An 18444-nucleotide genomic window follows, 5' to 3' on the forward strand; every position below is an offset into this window, starting at 1 on the left:
TCTTCTTGGACTGCCCCACCAGAAGATTTTGCATAGGGGTGGCTATTTCAGTAAAGCCTTTGATGAATCTTCGGTATGAGCCTACCTGTCCAAGGAATTGGCGCACTTCATGGAGGTTGCTGGGCTTTGTCCAGTCCCGGATGACTGTGACCTTGTCAGGATCTGGTGCCACTCCTTCTGCACTGACCACATGTCCAAGGTACTGTACCTTGGGTTTCAGGAGGTGACACTTGGAAGGCTTCACCTTCAGGCCAAAATTGGACAGAGCCTCAAACACTTCGGCCAGGTGTTCCAGATGATCTTCATAGGTCTTGGAGAAAACAATGACATCATCAAGGTACAACAGGACCATCTTAAAGCTCATGTGTTCCAGGCAGCACTCCATCAGCCGTTGAAATGTTCCTGGAGCAGTGCAGAGCCCAAATGGCATATAATTGAACTCACAGAGACCCATTGGAGTGGTAAATGCGGTTTTCTCCTTGTCTGCCTCTGCCATGGGAACCTGCCAAAACCCACTGGTGAGATCCAAGGTGGAAAAGTAATTAGCAGTTATAAGGGCAGCCAATGATTCCTCAATTCTAGGTAATGGGTAGGGATCTTTATGTGTAATGTTGTTAATTTTCCTGTAATCAACACACATTCTCATGGTGCCATCCTTTTTCTTTACAAACACTATTGGAGCTGCCCATGGGCTACAACTGTCTCTGATAACCCCTGCTTCCTTCATCTCTTTCAACATACACTTAGCACATTAGTACTGTGTTGGGGGTATAGGTCTGTACTTCTCCTTTATGGGTGGATGGTCTCCAGTGGGGATATGATGTTGAACCCCTTTTGCCTGCCCAAAACCTAGTGGGTGTTTGCTGAATGCCCGCTCATACTCTTGTGTCACTATGTAAACCCCATTTCTCTGGTATGAATGAGTAGAGTCAGTTCCCACCTGCAGTTCTGGCACCACTCCTCTGGCTGCTTCATGGAGCCATTGTCCTCAACCTGATCAGATGAGGCCAAGGGCTCTGCTGCCTGCAAAGAGTTGTTATTAACAGTGAGCAGCTTGGCAACTGTGGCATACCGAGGTATTGTGGCCTCCTCCTCTCCACAATTCAAAAGTCGTACAGATACTCTCCCTTTTCTGACATCAACCAGCCCTCTGGCTGTCAGGACAGTGGGCCTGCTGTCGGAGTATACTGGTTCTACCAATGCCTGGTAATCTCTCCCTCTAAGACCTATAGCTGCCCGACACCAAACCAACATTTCACATCTGGGGGATATTGCAATGGGGAAAGCATCACTCACTCTGACGCTGCCAATCTCTCCGCCAGAGAGTTCTACCTGTTGTCTTTGCATCAGGGCTCGGATTTCCTTCTGCAGGACTCTTTGTTCTCCAGAAGCAGCAGTCTCAGCCACCTGTTGCAACAAGACAATAACCTCGGACAGGCAGTTTTCAATTACATTTGTACCAAGAGTCATCATGGGATTACATTCACGTCGGTCAATATCAACAACTATCAGGCCCTGAGATTTCAGCACTACCCGACCCACTTTAACAGTAACCTCTTTATATCCAATCTGCGGAAAAGTCTGACCGTTACTGACAACTACTGTTAGCTCATCAGTTGGGCCACGGGTGAGTTCAGAATCAGCCCAATATCTCTTATACAAAATATACGGCATAGTGGTCACCTGGGAGCCAATGTCAAGCAAGGCGTTCATAGGGATGCCGTCAATCACCCCAGGAAGGATCGGCCTCCCTCCCACATAATTGGCTCACCAGTTCCTTGGGCCTGGGGATCCTACTCCTGGGGGTTGGCCCTCTGCCCCAGGGGTTGCTCGTTTAAAGGACAGTACCTTGCAAGATGACCTGCCTTGAAGCAGCGGCGACAGATGGGACGTACGTCCTGGTCATAGGGATCGTTGTTTCTTCCTCGAAGTGGCGGGGCTCTTCTCCTCCAGAGCCATGGGACATCCTCTGGACTGGAAGCAAGCTGGATCTTTTCTTTGGAGGACACCTGCAGGGACTGCACGGTTTTAGTAAGTGCAGCCATTCCTTTGGTCAACTCCTGGACCTGAAGACGCAGCTCCTCAGTTGGATCTTTATCCAGAGTCTGTGCATCGGCCTCTACAGGGATGGAAGGAAAAGATGTTGCTTCCTGATGGTAGGTGATCGCTGGGCGCCTAGGGGGCGCTGGACGGCTGTCAGTGGATTCCTGCAGTACCTGAATAGCCCTGTCCTTAAAATCAGCAAAGTTCAGATCAGGGTTTTGCAGGGTTATGATGCGCAACTGTCCTCTGTGGGTACTAGATAAGAGTCCTTCAATGAACTGCTCCTTTAACAGTTTATCTTCTTCCTTTACACTGTCAGGATCAACTTTCTTAACTGCTCGCAGCGCCTCCTGCAGGTTGAGGGCATAGTCCCTGATACTGTCCTGCGCCTTCTGTTTACAGCCAAAGAACCTCATCTTGATTTCAGCTGCAGTACCGGTGTCAAAGGTGCTTCTCAGCTTGGCCAGGATTTTTGCAACAGTCTCTTTATCAGTGTCCTGCCAGGCTTAGACTTCTCTCTGCGCTGCACCCATTAGCTGCCAATCAGGATATTCACTTTCTGGCTTTCAGACAGAGGGTATACTCTAAACAAACTGCACAGTCTCTCTTTAAATTCACTCAGGGTATGTGACTCACCCGAGTACTGCGGTAGTCAGGCCGCTCCCGGTGTGTAGGGCATGGACAGTGGCATTATAGGGACCGCTGCTGCAGGCGCTCCTTCTTGCGGTGCTGCGGGGTTGGCGGCGGCGTCCGCTGCTGCATCGTTACTTGGCGCGGACATCCTCTTCCCCCCTAGTTAACATTAGGGATGAGCTCACCGGCGGCCGCTTCACAGGCCCGATGCTCCAGGCTGTAGGCCTCAGCTACTCCTCTTTCCACGCGCTGTCCTCTCTTCCCGCGCGGCACTTCACTGCTTCACTCTCTGCCCTCCTCTTTCTTCCCGCGCGTGCCAAGCAACGCGGCAATGGCGGTTTCTGGCGCCAATTTCACACACAGTCTTTAAACACAGTCTATGGCACAAAAGACCCGGGGGGTACCGGGCTCCGCAATCCTGTTCGTGATGCCAAATTGGGTCGCCCTCCCAGGGCCGTGGGGTACTCGGTACCGGGCCGGTTGTCAGGGGGATGTGTCAAAGCAGCGATGACCCGGTCCGTGGCCCTGGGCGCCCAAATCAAGGGTGGTTTGTGGTTAATGTAATAGTTCGTGACGCCACCTGTGGTGTTCGGCAAGGGAGGTGTTAAGCCGACGCTGCATGCAGATCCGCTGGGACTGATGGTGTGGTGCAGCAAATATGGTGTAGCTCCCCACAGGCGGAGCTGTACTCCCAGGGCAGTGTAGATGTGGTTGGCACGGGAATGTAGCAGTGCCAACAGGGTAGGAAACAGACAAGACTGTTGTGAGTTCATTTTTCCATTCACCAGTGAGGTCTGATGAACTCCTTCTTCTGGCGAAGGAAGGTAGTGAGGCTGATTACCAAACAGCTGAGCAGGTAGATGATGACTGGGTCACAGGAACTGATGACTGGATATAAGGCAGCCGACGCCCTGCTGCCTTGCCGGTGATTTTCCTGCTGGATTCTTGGAGACCAGTCTGATTTCTGCTTCTCAAAGTTAAGTTTTGCTTGCCTTTTGTACACTTTAGTTCTTGTTTTGTTTGCCTTGTTTTTTGGAGTTCAGCCATCCCCGGCCGGGGGTGAGCTGAATTCCATTTTTGTCTCTGATCTGCTGATCTCTGGCTCTGTCTTCAGAATATACCTGAGTGCTGATATAGTCTTTTTGAAGCCTAGCGACTTCAGGCCCTGTTTTTCCAATCAGTCTGTTGGTTCATTTTTGGATAGGGTTTTTGCGGATTGCAGACAGCAGCTTTTCTATCCTGTCCTATTTAGTTAGCTTGGGCCCCATCATTTGCTCAACCTATCTTTCTATCTGTGTTAGTGTTTTTCATCTTGCTTCACAGTCATTATATGTTGGGGGCTGCCTATTGCTTTGGGGTCTGCTCTGGGGCAGTTTAGATATCCCCTTTCTGTCTTTAGGCTAATTTAGTTCTCCGACTGTGATCGAGGGGTCTAGGGCACCGTAGGAACCCCCCCACGGCTACTGCTAGTTGTTGTGGATAGGTTCAGGGGGCTGCAATCCGATAGCTTCCAACTTCTCTGGTTTTCTGGACTTAGCTATTATTTTAGTTTTTTCCTCCTTCGGTGACTCATCCATAACAGAATCACCGGCCATACCACAGATCTTAGGGTACTCAATAGCAGGAAAGAATTGTAAGAAAAAAAAAAAGTGTCAGAATTTCTTTGTGTATATTTTATCCTCTATATCTCTGAGGCCGTAGGGGAAATTTTTTTTCTCTCAATGGAGATGAAGCAATTGTCTGATCGTGTGGAGCAGCTCGCTGCGGAAGTGCGGGGAATTTCCGCCTATCTTACTCATTCACATGCTGCTGAACCAAAGATCCCCACTCCTGATGTGTTTTTTGGGGATCGGTCTAAATTTTTGAATTTCAAGAATAATTGTAAATTATTTTTTGCCTTGAAGCCTAACTCGTCGGGGAGCTCCGTGCAGCGGGTTAAAATTGTCATCTCTTTGCTGCGCAGCGATCCCCAGGATTGGGCGTTTTCTTTGAAACCTGATGATCCTATTCTAAATAATGTGGATGCATTTTTTCAAGCCTTGGGGTTGTTGTATGATGAACCTAATGCTTTTGATCAGGCTGAAAAGGCCCTGTTGGCATTGAGCCAGGGTCGGGATTCTTCAGAGTTGTACTGTCAAAAATTCCGAAAGTGGGCGGTCCTTACTACCTGCAATGATGATGCCTTGGCAGCTCTCTTTCGGAAAGGTTTGTCAGAAACCGTAAAAGATACTATGGTGGGATTTCCTGTTCCCTCTGGTCTTGACGATTCTATGTCATTAGCCATTCAGGTTGATCGGTGTTTGCGTGAACGCAAGACCGCACGAGAGTTGTTGCCACGTGTTGAACAAATGTCTGAACCTATGCAATGAGATAGAGTTTTCTCCAGGGCGCAACGTCAGGAGTTCAGAAGGCATAATAAGCTGTGTTTTTTTTGTGGCGATGCCTCGCATATTATTTCTGTCTGCCCTAAACGAGAGAAACGTTGTGCTCACACGTTTTCTGTGGGTGTTGTTCAACCTAAGTTTCTTCTGGCAATTACTCTGATCTGCTCCCTGTCCACATTTTCCGCCAAGGCTTTTGTGGATTCGGGAGCAGCTCTGAACCTGATGGACTTGGATTTTGCTAAACGTTGTGGATTTTCTATGAGGCCTTTGCGGACGCCTATCCCTTTGAGGGGTATTGATGCGACTACTTTGGCGAAAAATAAACCTCAGTTTTCGACCCAGGTGGTAATGCGGGTCGCCCCAGACCATCAAGAAAATTGCAGATTTTTGGTGTTGCATAATTTGCTGATACCATTGTTCTGGGGTTTCCCTGGTTGCAAATCCATAATCCAGTTTCGGATTGGAAATCTGTGTCTGTGGTGAGTTGGGGTTGTCGGTGTGCCCTTAGTGATGCTCCTGTTTTCTCCACCTCTCCCCAGTCGCGTGATGTTCCTGACTATTTGGCTGACTTTTATGATGTATTTAGTGAGAATGAGTCTGCGTCTTTGCCTCCTCATAGGAGTTATGACTGTGCAATTGAGTTGAGCCCGGGGTGTAAATTTCCCAAGGGTCGGTTTTTCAATTTATCTGTACCCAAGCACGAGGCTATGCGATCCTATATTAAGGAGTTGTTGGAGAAGGGTCATATTAGACCATCCTCTTCACCCTTAGGTTCTGGGTTTTTTTTGTGGCTAAAAAAGATGGTTCATTAAGGCCTTGTATTGACTATCGTGCCCTCAACAAAATTACTGTTAAATATCAGTATCCGTTACCCCTGATTTCCGATCTATTCTCCAGAGTTAAAGGTGCTTGCTGGTTTACCAAGCTTGACCTCAGGGGGACGTATAATCTTATTTGCATTAAGCATGGGGATGAATGGAAGACGGCGTTTAATACTCCGGAGGGACATTTTGAGTACCTGGTGATGCCTTTTGGGCTCACTAATGCCCCTTCTGTCTTCCAATCCTTCATGAACTATATTTTCCGAGACTTTGTGGATAAATTTTTGATTATCTATCTGGATGATATTTTGATTTTTTCCAAGGATTGGGACTCTCATGTGGAACATGTTCGGACTGTGTTCCGGTATTGAGGGAGAATTCCCTGTATGTCAAGGGATCGAAATGCCTTTTTGGGGTACAGAGGATTTCATTTTTGGGATTCATTTTGTCTCCGTCAACTATTGAAATGGACCCGGCCAAGGTACAGGCCATTTATGATTGGGTTCAGCCCACTTCTTTGAAGGCCCTCCAGAAGTTTTTGGTTTTGCTAATTTTTATCGGAAATTTATAGCTAATTTTTCTAGTATTGCCAAGCCATTGACTGATTTGACTAAGAAGGGTGTTGATGTGCTGAATTGGTCTCCGGAGGCTGTTTCTTCCTTTCAGGAGCTGAAGCGAAGACTCACTTCTGCTCCGGTTCTGCGGCAACCTATTGTCTCACTCCCATTCCAGGTAGAAGTGGATGCCTCTGAGATTGGTGCAGGAGCTGTTTTGTCCCAAAAAGATCCTGTGACATCTAAAATGAATCCCTGTGCTTTCTTTTCCCGAAAGTTCTCCCCATCCGAACGTAACTATGATTTGGGGAATCGGGAACTGTTGGCCATGAAATGGGCATTTGAGGAGTGGAGACATTGGTTGGAGGGAGCTAAACACCAGGTCGTGGTCCTTACTGACCACAAGAATTTGATTTACCTGGAGTCGGCCAAACGCTTGAATCCTAGACCGGCTAGGTGGGCCTTGTTTTTCACACGTTTTGATTTTGTGGTCTCTTTTCTTCCTGGCACTAAGAATGTCAAGGCAGACGCCCTCTCTAGGAGTTTCTTTGATGATTTTCCTGTTGTGACCAAGCCTGCTACCATCTTAGGCGAGGGAGTAGTTCTTTCTGCCATCTCGCCCGATTTGAGACGTGCTCTGGAAGAGTTTCAGGAGGACAAACCTGAGCGTTGTCCAAGTGGAACGTTGTATGTTCCTGACCAGTGGAGGAAGAGAGTGATGTCTGAAGTTCATTGCTCTGCATTGGCTGGTCATCCAGGTATTTTTGGTACTAGAGATCTGGTGAGTCGGTCTTTTTGGTGGCCCGCCTTGTCTCGTGATGTCAGGAATTTTGTGCAGTCCTGTGGGACTTGCTCCCGGTCTAAACCTTGTTCTCGCTCTAGTGGGTTGTTGATGCCTTTGCCGGTGCCCAAGAGGCCATGGACCCATATTTCAATGGATTTTATCTCTGATATGCCTGTCTCTCAGAGAATGACCGTTATTTGGGTGATTTGTGATAGATCCTCTAAGATGGTCCATCTTGTACCACTCCCTAAGTTGCCATCTTTCTCTGAGTTGGTGCCCTTGTTTTTGCAACAGGTAGTTCGCTTGCATGGGATTCCTGAGAACATTGTGTCTGACAGAGGAGTTCAGTTTGTGTCTAGATTTGAGGACTTTCTGTTCCAAGCTGGGAATTCAGTTGTCCTTCTCCTCTGCGTTTCACCCTCAGACCAACGGGCAGACGGAGAGAACAAACCAGACTTTGGAGTTGTATTTGAGATGTTTATTTCGGCTGATCAGGATGATTGGGTTTCATTTTTGCGCTTGGCAGAATTTGCTTTAAATAATAGAGCTAGTACTGCCACTTTGATGTCACCTTTTTTTTGTAACTTTGGGTTTCATCCTCGATTTTCTTCAGGGCAGGTGGAGCCTTTTGCCTGCCCAGGTGTTGACACTGTGGTGGAGAGAATGCACCAGATCTGGGACCAAGTGGTGGATAAGTTGTCTCTCTCCCAGGAAAAGGCCCAGCGGTTTTCCAACCGGCATAGGACCATTGGTCCCCAGTTCAAGGTGGGTGATATGGTTTGGTTGTCATCAAAAAATATCGCTATGAAGGTGGCGTCTCCTAAGTTTAAGCCTAGATTTATTGGACCTTACAAGATTTTGGAGATTATTAATCCGGTCTCTTTTTGGTTGGCTCTTCCTGTCACATTTAAGATTCATAATGTGTTCCATAAGTCCTTGTTGAAGTGGTTTGTTGAACCAGTAGTTCCTGAGGTGGCACCTCCTCACCCTGTATTGGTTGAAGGTAACATGGAGTATGAGGTAGAGAAGATACTGGATTCCCGTCTGGCTAGACGACGACTCCAGTATTTGGTTAAGTGGAAGGGTTATGGTCAGGAGGATAATTCCTGGGTCTCTGCCTCTGATATTCATGCCTAAAGATTGGTGCGTGCCTTTCATTGGGCTCACCCTGATCGCCCTGGTGGCATGGATGAGGGTTCGGTGACCCCTCATCAAGGGGGAGGTACTGTTGTGAGTTCATTTTTCCCTTCACCAGTGATGTCTGATGAACTCCCTCTTCTGGCGAAGGAAGGTAGTGAGACTGATTACCAAACAGCTGAACAGGTAGATGATGACTGGGTCACAGGAACTGATGACTGGATATAAGGCAGCCGACGCCCTGCTGCCTTGCCGGTGATTTTCCTGCTGGATTCTTGGAGACCAGTCTGATTTCTGCTTCTCAAAGCTAAGTTTTGCTCTGCCTTTTGTACACTTTAGTTCTTGTTTTGTTTGCCTTGTTTTTTGGAGTTCAGCCATCCCCGGACGGGGGTGAGCTGAATTCCATTTTTGTCTCTGATCTGTTGATCTCTGGCTCTGTCTTCAGAATATACCTGAGTGCTGATATAGTCTTTTTGAAGCCCAGCGACTTCAGGGCCTGTTTTTCCAATCAGTCTGTTGGTTCATTTTTGGATAGGGTTTTTGCGGATTGCAGATAGCAGCTTTTCTATCTTGTCCTATTTAGTTAGCTTGGGCCCCATCATTTGCTCAACCTATCTTTCTATCTGTGTTAGTGTTTTTCATCTTGCTTCACAGTCATTATATGTTGGGGGCTGCCTATTGCTTTGGGGTCTGCTCTGGGGCAGTTTAGATTTCCCCTTTCTGTCTTTAGGCTAATTTAGTTCTCCGACTGTGATCGAGGGGTCTAGGGCACCGTAGGAACCCCCCACGGCTACTGCTAGTTGTTGTGGATAGGTTCAGGGGTCTGCAATCCGATAGCTTCCAACTTCTCTGGTTTTCTGGACTTAGCTATTATTTTTGTTTTTTCCTCCTTCGGTGACTCATCCATAACACAAGACACAGCAGGGTGCAATTTCTGTACCTTTACTTGATAACTGCAGTCCAGGGTCCTGATTACAGATGGTAACAGAGCAGGCTAGCCTGGAAGCAACTCAGGGATTCTCTCTCACAGACGGGCTGTGCAGTCTCCTTCCTAGCGCTTGTAGTGTGAAGCACTCCAGTACTTAGTTACTCTAGAGTTCCTCCTGTCAGATGTTCTCAAGAACCTTACTTGCACGGCAGACAGCTGTAGCCTATCTCGGGGGCTCCTCTTTTCTGAGTCCCAGCTCTCTATCCAAGCTGCTGTTGTGCCTCAAGTCGTAGATGGGTGTAGGGCATTTACAGCCTCCTACCCCTCTGGTATCTGTTGCAGGACCTTTAGTATCCTTACAACCATGGAGACCAGGCTCCAGTTCATGCGCTCTCATGCTGAGGGAGCTCTCCTTCCTAGCTCAACCTCCAGCTTCTTCTCACACGTATGCACACGACACCCTCCGCAGACTGACTGACCACTCCTTCCTCTTGGCCCTCAGACAGCACTCCTCCCCTCAATCCTGGTTCAGAGATCCCCCTGCTGGCCTGGAGTGGAACTGTGTTGCATGTATGGATTGACTGCGAGAGAGACCCATCATTGCTCCCAGGCATGACATCACCCTCCCCTGGAGGAAGGCAATGCCACTTTGGTGACCATACTCCTGGGGGCGCCACATATTCCCATGCACCTCTTCACACACACATGGGTATACACTTCCTGATTTTGGCTGTTTGCTTTTGTCTTCCTCCTTCTCCTCATCCACCACCACCATATCAGGAGAGTGACCATTGTCCGTGATGCAATACCCACATAATTTTTTTAAAGAGTGTTTATGATGCCCATAAAATTTTTTTTTACACAGTATGTTCATGTATATACTCCAGGGGGAAATGTTTGTAAGCCCATACACTTAGTGCATGGGCATTAGAAGTATAGAAGACCCGCTCCTTTCTATTGGGAACATTTTTTTATGAGGCCCTCCTCCACGTCTCTTCCAAGGGTTATTGGGGTGTGTCCCAATTTTTGGCAGCTCTTGAATTCACTGCATAGGCAAACAGTATGGGAGACCCAATTCCTAATAATGGGAACTTTGTTTTATGTGGCCCTCCTGTATGTCTCTTCAAAGGGGTATTGGGGTGCGTCTAAATTTTTGGCAGCTCTTGCATTCACTGCATAGGCCAACAGTATGGGAGACCCACTTCCTAATAATAGGAATATTATTTTCAGGACTCCTGTACGTCTCTTCAAAGGGGTACGTCTAAATTTTGGGCAGGCCTTGCATTCACTGCATAGGTAAACATTATGGAAGACACACTTCCTAATAATGAGAACATTGTTTTATGAGGCCATTCATGTTTGTCTCCTCAAAGGGGTATTGGGGTGCGTGTAAATATTTGGCTGCTCTTGCATTCACTGCATAGGCAAACAGTATTCTCTAACTTCACCACCTCCCCTCTTTCTCTATCCGACCACCATCTACTCACTTTCCCATCCCTGTTCTCCTCCACTGTCACCCCTGTCCAGCAACATGTGCACCCCCGCAGAAACCTTGCACACCTAGACACTCACACGCTCTGACTCAATTGGCATCCATATCCTCACTCCATGACACAGACTGTGCCACTGCTTTCTACAATGCCACTCTTGCATCAGCTATTCACACGGCTGCTCCTCTCGTTCATGGCAGAGTGCGATGTTTCAACAGACAACCCTGGCACGATAACACCACTAAAAAGCTCAGGCAAGTGTCCAGGGCTGCAGAATGGCTTTGAAAGAAAACAAATTCGAAAGATGACTTCATTGCATTCAAACAGGCAATGTTCGCGTTCAAATCTGCCCTCACCTCTGTTAAACAGGCCTACTTCTCAATCCTCATATCTTCCCTATCGTACAACCCCAAACAGTTATTCAAAACTTTTAACTCCCTCCTCCACCCCACCACTGCCCCCTCCAGCCTCCATCATCTCTGCTGAGGACTTTGCCACACACTTCAAAAATAAGACCGACCCAACAAGGCAAGTCTTTATTGTTCAACCACCACAACCCCTTTGAATACCAGACCAATGCCTTTCCCCCATTACCTCTCTCTCCAACATCACTGAAGAGGAGCTTAATTGTCTCATCTCCAAATCGCACCTCACCACCTGTGCACTCGACCTCATCCCATCCCACCTCCTCCCCAATCTCACCACCACTCTTATCCCATCCCTAACTCACCTCTTCAATCTATCACTAACTTCTGGTACCTTCCCTTCTGCTTTCAAACATGCCAAAATCATGCCTATCCTTAAAAAGCCAACCCTTGACACAACCGCTATGTCAAGCTATCTCCCAATATCGCTGCTCCCATTCGCTTCCAAACGGTTTGGTGCATTCCGCCAGCCTAATAATAAATTGATAATGAGGTGCGTTTGCAGCCTGGGGTCCACCGTGCAGAGATATTAAACTGCAGCTCGGTAATGGCTAGTGTGTGGCACCGCAACTGCGTTGACAGCAAAACAGATATATTTATAAACAAGCATGCAAATGTGCACAGAGCTGCTCAGGCGGACGTCGCCACTTGCCCCGAATTGGGCAGATAAGCGCCCAGGTTGCGCACAGCACTGCACAGGCAGTGGCTGTTACTTGCCACGGTGCGATAGTGCCCCACAGGCAGCGACACCATCAGACGCTAGTGTGTGCTGAGCACTAGGAGCACAGTGGCATGAGCATTGCCAGCTGTTGGCGCTTACTCTAACTCAGAATCCCTACCACAAACACAACCAGAGGGTGGGAATCTTAATGAGTAGTGTTGAGTGACTTTTGTTTTTTTAGGGTCGGGTTTCGTTTCATGAAACCTGACTTTTCCAAAAGTCGGGTTGAGCAAAATTGGCCGACTATAGGGAAAAGTCGGGGTCGTCCCGAAACACGAAATCCAATGTAAGTCAATGGAGAATTAAAGTCGGCAGTGAGAGGACAGGAAACACACCAACAGTGCCCATTTGAATGCCAAAAGCCTCAATTCTTGTTACTGAAGCTTGTCAACCTTAATTAACTTCATAATACTAGTTACACACTGAAAAATGGGGGTTATTTGGCTACAGTTGTGGGGGGGGAGGGCTGGCTCCAGGTTTTCGTGGGCCCAGGGCCAAAGAGCGCCCCTTTAACACATAGCACAACTCATGATGCTCCGATACGGCAGAGAAATAGCAGTATAGTACAATGAAAAATACTTCACTTCTTACATCTCATGACTGATATCCATTTTAAATTCTCCAATACCTCCAACAATGGACAGTATATAACTCAATACAGTATTATGGCCAGCGCTTAGTGCGCTATACAGAGTAATGAGGCCCATATATTTCTCCATACGGAATCATTATTCCCATATAATGTTTCAAACCGTATATGATGAGCTCCACATAATGCTACAGTATATGTTGGTCCCAATGGATGAAGCTCCACTGTCTTATGGGCCCAAATAATGCTCCATATATAATGGGCCCCATTTCTACTGCTCTAGTGTATAATGGGCCCTGTAAATGCTGCTCCAGTGTCTGATGTCCACCTTTGGAATGCTCCAGTGTATGGTGGGCCCCATATATCATTCACCAGAGTATAGTGCTCCTCAAAAATTGCTGTCTCAACATTGAAAACAATTACATAAGTCTCCTTGCTAGGGAATCCCTGCACTACTCTGAACTCCTTGTCGTCCCCATCTTCCATCTCACTGCACTTGGCTGTTTAGGCCCTCCCACCGGCAGAGACACTTTTGCGCACTATGCGGTGCCCTGTGCCAGTGCCATCGCCCATGAGTATGCCCCCCCACCTGCTCAAGGAACCTGCACTTTCATCTGCACCTACCTCTTTGTCACCGTGTAAGGTGGTATAGTATGCGGGAAGGGGAACCTGAGTTTCCTCTGGGTCAGATTCTGGCTGTGTAGTGTGCAAGGGGAATGTAGTGGTCTGGGTCAATGTACCAGCAGCATCATCCAGCAGTGGCTGGGCCTCAGTGCACTTGTGGCGTCCCCAAGAGTACGGTCGCCACTGTGGCATTGCCTTCCTCCTAGGGAGTGTGTTGTCAAGCTTGGGAGCAACGAACGATCTCTCTAGCAGTGAAACCAACACACAACACATTTCCCACTCCAGGCGAGCAGGGAGACCTCTGAACCTGACTGCTGAGGAGCTGCTCTCTGTGGTTGGGAAGAGGTAAGTTTGGGCACTCTGTGCAGGGAAGGGGAAGTGTGTGGACGTGAGAAGGGGAGCTGGAGGATGAGCAGAGTTAAGGCTCCCTCCTAGCTGGAGCACATGGTCTGGATTCCAGTCTCCGAGTTTGTAGGGACACTGACGTTCCTGCAGCAGAAACCGGGGAAGTAGCAGCTATATACTGCGTTCCAAATTATTATGCAAATTGGATTTAAGTGTCATAAAGATGTAATTTTTTGTTTTTCAAATAAACTCATGGATGGTATTGTGTATCAGGGCTCTTTGGATCACTGAAATCAATCTCAAATGCCTGTGATAATTAGTTTACCAGGTGAGCCCAATTAAAGGAAAACTACTTAAGAATGATGTTCCACATTATTAAGCAGGGCACAGGTTTCAAGGAATTTAGGAAAGAAAACGGATCTCTCTGCTGCTGAAAAGCATCAAATAGTGCAATGCCTTGGTCATGAGATGAAAATATTAGATATTTCCCAAAAACTTAAACGTGATCATCGTACTGTTAAGAGATTTGTGGCTGATTCTGAGCACAGACATGTTTGTGCTGATAAAGGCAGAATGAGGAAGGTTTCTGCCAGGCAAGTTCATCGGATTAAGAGAGCAGCTGCTAAAAAGCCATTACAAACCAGCAAACAGATATTTAAAGCTGCTGGTGCCTCTGGAGTCCCTCGAACCTCAAGGTGTAGGATCCTTCAAAGGCATGCTGTGGTGCATAAACCTACTATTCGGCCACTCCTAAACAGTGTTCACAAGCAGAAATGGTTGCAGTGGGCCCAGACATACATGAAAACTAATTTTCAAACAGTCTTGTTTACTGATGAGTGTCGAGCAACCCTGGATGGTCCAGATGGATGGAGTAGTGGATGGTTGGTGGATGGCCACTATGCCCCAACAAGGCTGCGACGTCAGCAAGGAGGTGGAGGAGTCATGTTTTGGGCCGGAATCATGGGGAAACAGCTGGTAGGGCTCTTTAAGGTTCCTGATGGTGTGAAAATGACCTCTGCAAAGTGTATAGAGTTTCTGACTGACAGCTGTCTTCCATGGTATAAAAAACAGAAATGTGCCTTCAGGAGCAAAATCCTCTTCATGCATGACACTGCACCATGTCATGCTGCAAAGAATATCTCTGAGTCATTGACTGCTATGGGCATAAAAGGAGATAAACTCATGGTGTGGCCACCATCTTTCCCTGACCTCAACCCTATAGAGAACCTTTGGAGTATCATCAAGCAAAAGATCTATGAGGGTGGGAGGCAGTTCACATCAAAACAGCAGCTCTGGGAGGCTATTCTGACTTCATGCAAAGAAATACAAGCAGAAACTCTCCAAAAACTCCCAAGTTCAATGGATGCAAGAATTGTGAAGGTGATATCAAAGAAGGGTTCCTATGTTAACATGTAACTTGGCCTGTTAAGCTATTTAACTCCAAAATATCCTTTTTGTTCAGTGAATGTGACCTCCTAATGCTGCAAATTCCACAAATGAACATTTTCAGTTCTTTAAAACATATCAAAGGTTTAGAAATTCTACTGTGCATAATAATTTGGAACAGAGTAATTTGAGTTTTTATTCATTTTGGAGATTATACTGTTATCATTGGGAGGTTTCTTCAATAAAATTCGATGCATACTCTAACGGGTGATGACTTTTATTAGACTGACTGTCATTTGTACCGACTATTTAGGAAAATCAGAGAAAAATATAATTTGCATAATAATTTGGAACACAGTGTAAATGCTCTGTACCCAACTAAGGCTTGGAGGCCCCAGCATCAACGTGTGCGAGGCAGAAGGAAAAGGCTCCAGCTGTCTGCCATACAAGTAAAGTCTGAGGAACATCTCTTAGACAGGAGGCGTTTCAGTGAACCACGGTCCTGTGAGTGCTTCCCCCACAAGCGCTAGAAAGGAGACGTTCAGTAAGGTACATGTTGGCGGAGTGTTGGAAGGGAGCTTTCCATTCTGGTCCCGGAGATTGGCAGAGGTCCTGACCAGGAGGACACAGCACGGATTCAGGCATCTGTGTAACCTGCAGACTGTGAGTAAAGCTTTGGAACTGCACGCTCTGGTGTCCTACAGTTATTCCAGCACCGCTACATCTGGGTACCAGCACCTACACCGCCTGTGCCTTTCCCCCATCACTACATCTACACTTCCCTGGGACTCCAGCTCCACCTGTGGGGAGCTTCACCATCTTTGCTGCACAACACCATCAGACCCAGAGGATCTGCATGCAGCGTCGGCCTAACATCTATGTTGCCGAACACCACAGGTGGCGTCAAACTATCTATATAAACTTTTTACCATTATACCACGACATTTACATGGGCGCCCAGGGCCACAGTCCGGGTCACCGCTGCTGTGACACATCCCACTGACACCGGCCCTGTACCGAGTACCCCACAGCCCTGGGAGGCCGACTGCTGATCGGGCGGCGTTATTCCCACGAACCTCCAAACAGCGTCCCTGAAGGCAAAGTTTTTGGTTTCTGGGGGCTGTATGATTGCAAAGCTGAACCTTAAAGCAATGTCCAAAAGGGCACCACCAGGAGTGGAGCCTGTGGCTTAATTGGACTCCACCCGGGAAACCACTACCATACAAGCTACAGAAAAGATGGACAGATTGCAAGCTTTGTTGATTCTGTGTGTGGTGTGGTATGTCCATTTGTAGTTGTGCTAGCGATTTCTCAGCTTTATTCCGTTAACGACCGAGACTCCGGCATGGCCCCGCAGTACGGGTCAAGCTTACTAGAGGGATACGCGAGGCTGTGGCACGTGAGATCGAGCAATAACAGGTCTAGCATTCCAGTACATGTCCGGGGCTGCATGCACGCTACACTGAAAGGACCAGCTTTTGTCACTTACAGGTGCAGATAACCTGCTGAACTCCGTTAGTGATGGGGATCTGGGATTCAGATTATTCCCCGTGAACGATGATTTCCCAGTAAGTTCAGATCAACCGCAATTCCGGAGTTAGGCCTAACCGTCATTCCTGAAAAAATTATGGGTCCAAACCACAGGTGCTATAGCTTGCTTAACAGCTCGGCAGCCGTTCTCAGGCCCAGTATGGATTCAACAACATTGTAGAAAGTTGATAAAGGGTACAGTTTCACCAGATAACACGTATATATGTAGCCTAGCTTACACATTAAAAATATATGTCTATAGATCAGGAGGCAGACTCAGATGTTCTCAGGCCCAGTATGGATTTGACCAGATTGTACAAAGTTCAGAAAGGGTACTTTATCACTGGATAGCAGGTATATATAGCATAGTTTAAACATGTAAAATCTCCGTGTTCTCAGTATGGATTACACAGCAATCTAAAAAGTGGAAAAAAGGAAATGCATTTGAGGCGTACACAACTATATACTTTTGGTGTTATTTTTAAATCTTCATATATATTTCTGTCTCAGTAATACAGTCCAGCCTCTCCGCAATAGGAAATGAGATGCAAACAATTAGTGACATAAAGGCTATTGATTGCAGAAATCTAGGAATTACTATTCACGGGAAAAACTTCCGTCACAGTTCTCATAGGGGATGCTGACCCTTAATTAATTTGTTTGTTGAGACAGTGAAAACATTTTTTTGTGAATAAAGTCTTGCTGTATCGCACTTCCGTTGATTCCATCACTGTTACTCATCTCAATCCAATTTTTATCACAGGGAGCGATGTAAACATGGTGCTCACTGGCTATCATGATCTGTCACGTAACTTTGGAGTGCAAAAGACAGAAGCCACAGGCCGTAGGCGATTCTATTTGATTGGCATGAGAGAGCACATTTTGAAATGTGCGTCGGAATGTCACACGTTTGTGAGTAGGAAAACTGTGAAAGCTGATGATAAACCACCACTGCATGTCATTGTGAGTCGACGTCCATAAGAAATGGAAGCCACTGATCATCTGGAGCTAGAGCCCGGCCAGCAGGACAGGGCATAGCTACATCTTAACCATCATCTTTCAGTTCAATCAATTTGTAGTGGCAGTCCCAGTGAAGGATTTGACAGCACAGACTACACAGCGGAGGAGCAGGGAGAGGTAAATATTGCAAATGCTGGGGCCCTCCCAAGCAAGGGGGCACACTCGTGGGCGTCGGTACTGGCACTGGGCCCCTCATAGTACGGCGGTGTGTCTGACGGCGGGTGTGCACCACCACTGTCAGAGACACTTGATTGCACTATGAGGGACCCTATGCCAGTGCCCGCGCCCAAGAGTCAGCCTACCCACCTGTCCAGGGCAACGGCACTCGCACGGTTTTGTGCGCTAGGTGGTGACCCCGGCCATGGGGGGGCGCCCACTTAGGAAGGATTACAAAGTGGCATATGTAGATGTGGGTCATTCAGCTGCTGCAAAAGGCGAAATAGGTCAAGTTCATGGAATAGGAGGAGGACCAAAGCAAGCCATTTTTCTGGCAACCTATGTGTCATCAAGGGAAGGTGGGACAAAATCCTTGGAAACCCATGCATGGTTCATTTTAATGAAGGTTAGATGATCCACATTTTGGGTTGACAGACGGGTCCTTTTTTCTGTCAGGATTGATCCAGCTGCACTGAAGACTCTTTCCGATAGCACACTTGCAGCTGGGCAAGCGAGCTCCTGTAAGGCATATTGTGCCAATTCAGGCCAGGTGTCCAGTTTTGCGGCCCAATAGTGAAAGGGGAATGACCTGTGCGGGAGAACATCGATATGGGAGGAAAAGTAGCTGTTAACCATAGTTGACAACTGCTGTCTCCTGTCACTTTCCATCGATGCCGTATTAACAGTTGTGTGAGCGGTCCGTGAAAAATCAGTCCACAACATTGTCATGAAACCCCTGTCTCCAACGCCACTTCTGCTGTGTGCACCATGAACACCTCTGCCAAGCTGCCCCCCGGCCCGTACGGCTCGTGTGAGAACCATCACCGCTGTTGTGTGCTGGGAATGCCTCAACCAACCGGTTAACCAGAGTTGC

This window comes from Dendrobates tinctorius, unplaced genomic scaffold (assembly GCF_039654945.1).
Source record: "Dendrobates tinctorius isolate UK_male_01 unplaced genomic scaffold, ASM3965494v1 ptg000151l, whole genome shotgun sequence".
In the NCBI taxonomy this organism is placed as follows: domain Eukaryota; kingdom Metazoa; phylum Chordata; class Amphibia; order Anura; family Dendrobatidae; genus Dendrobates; species Dendrobates tinctorius.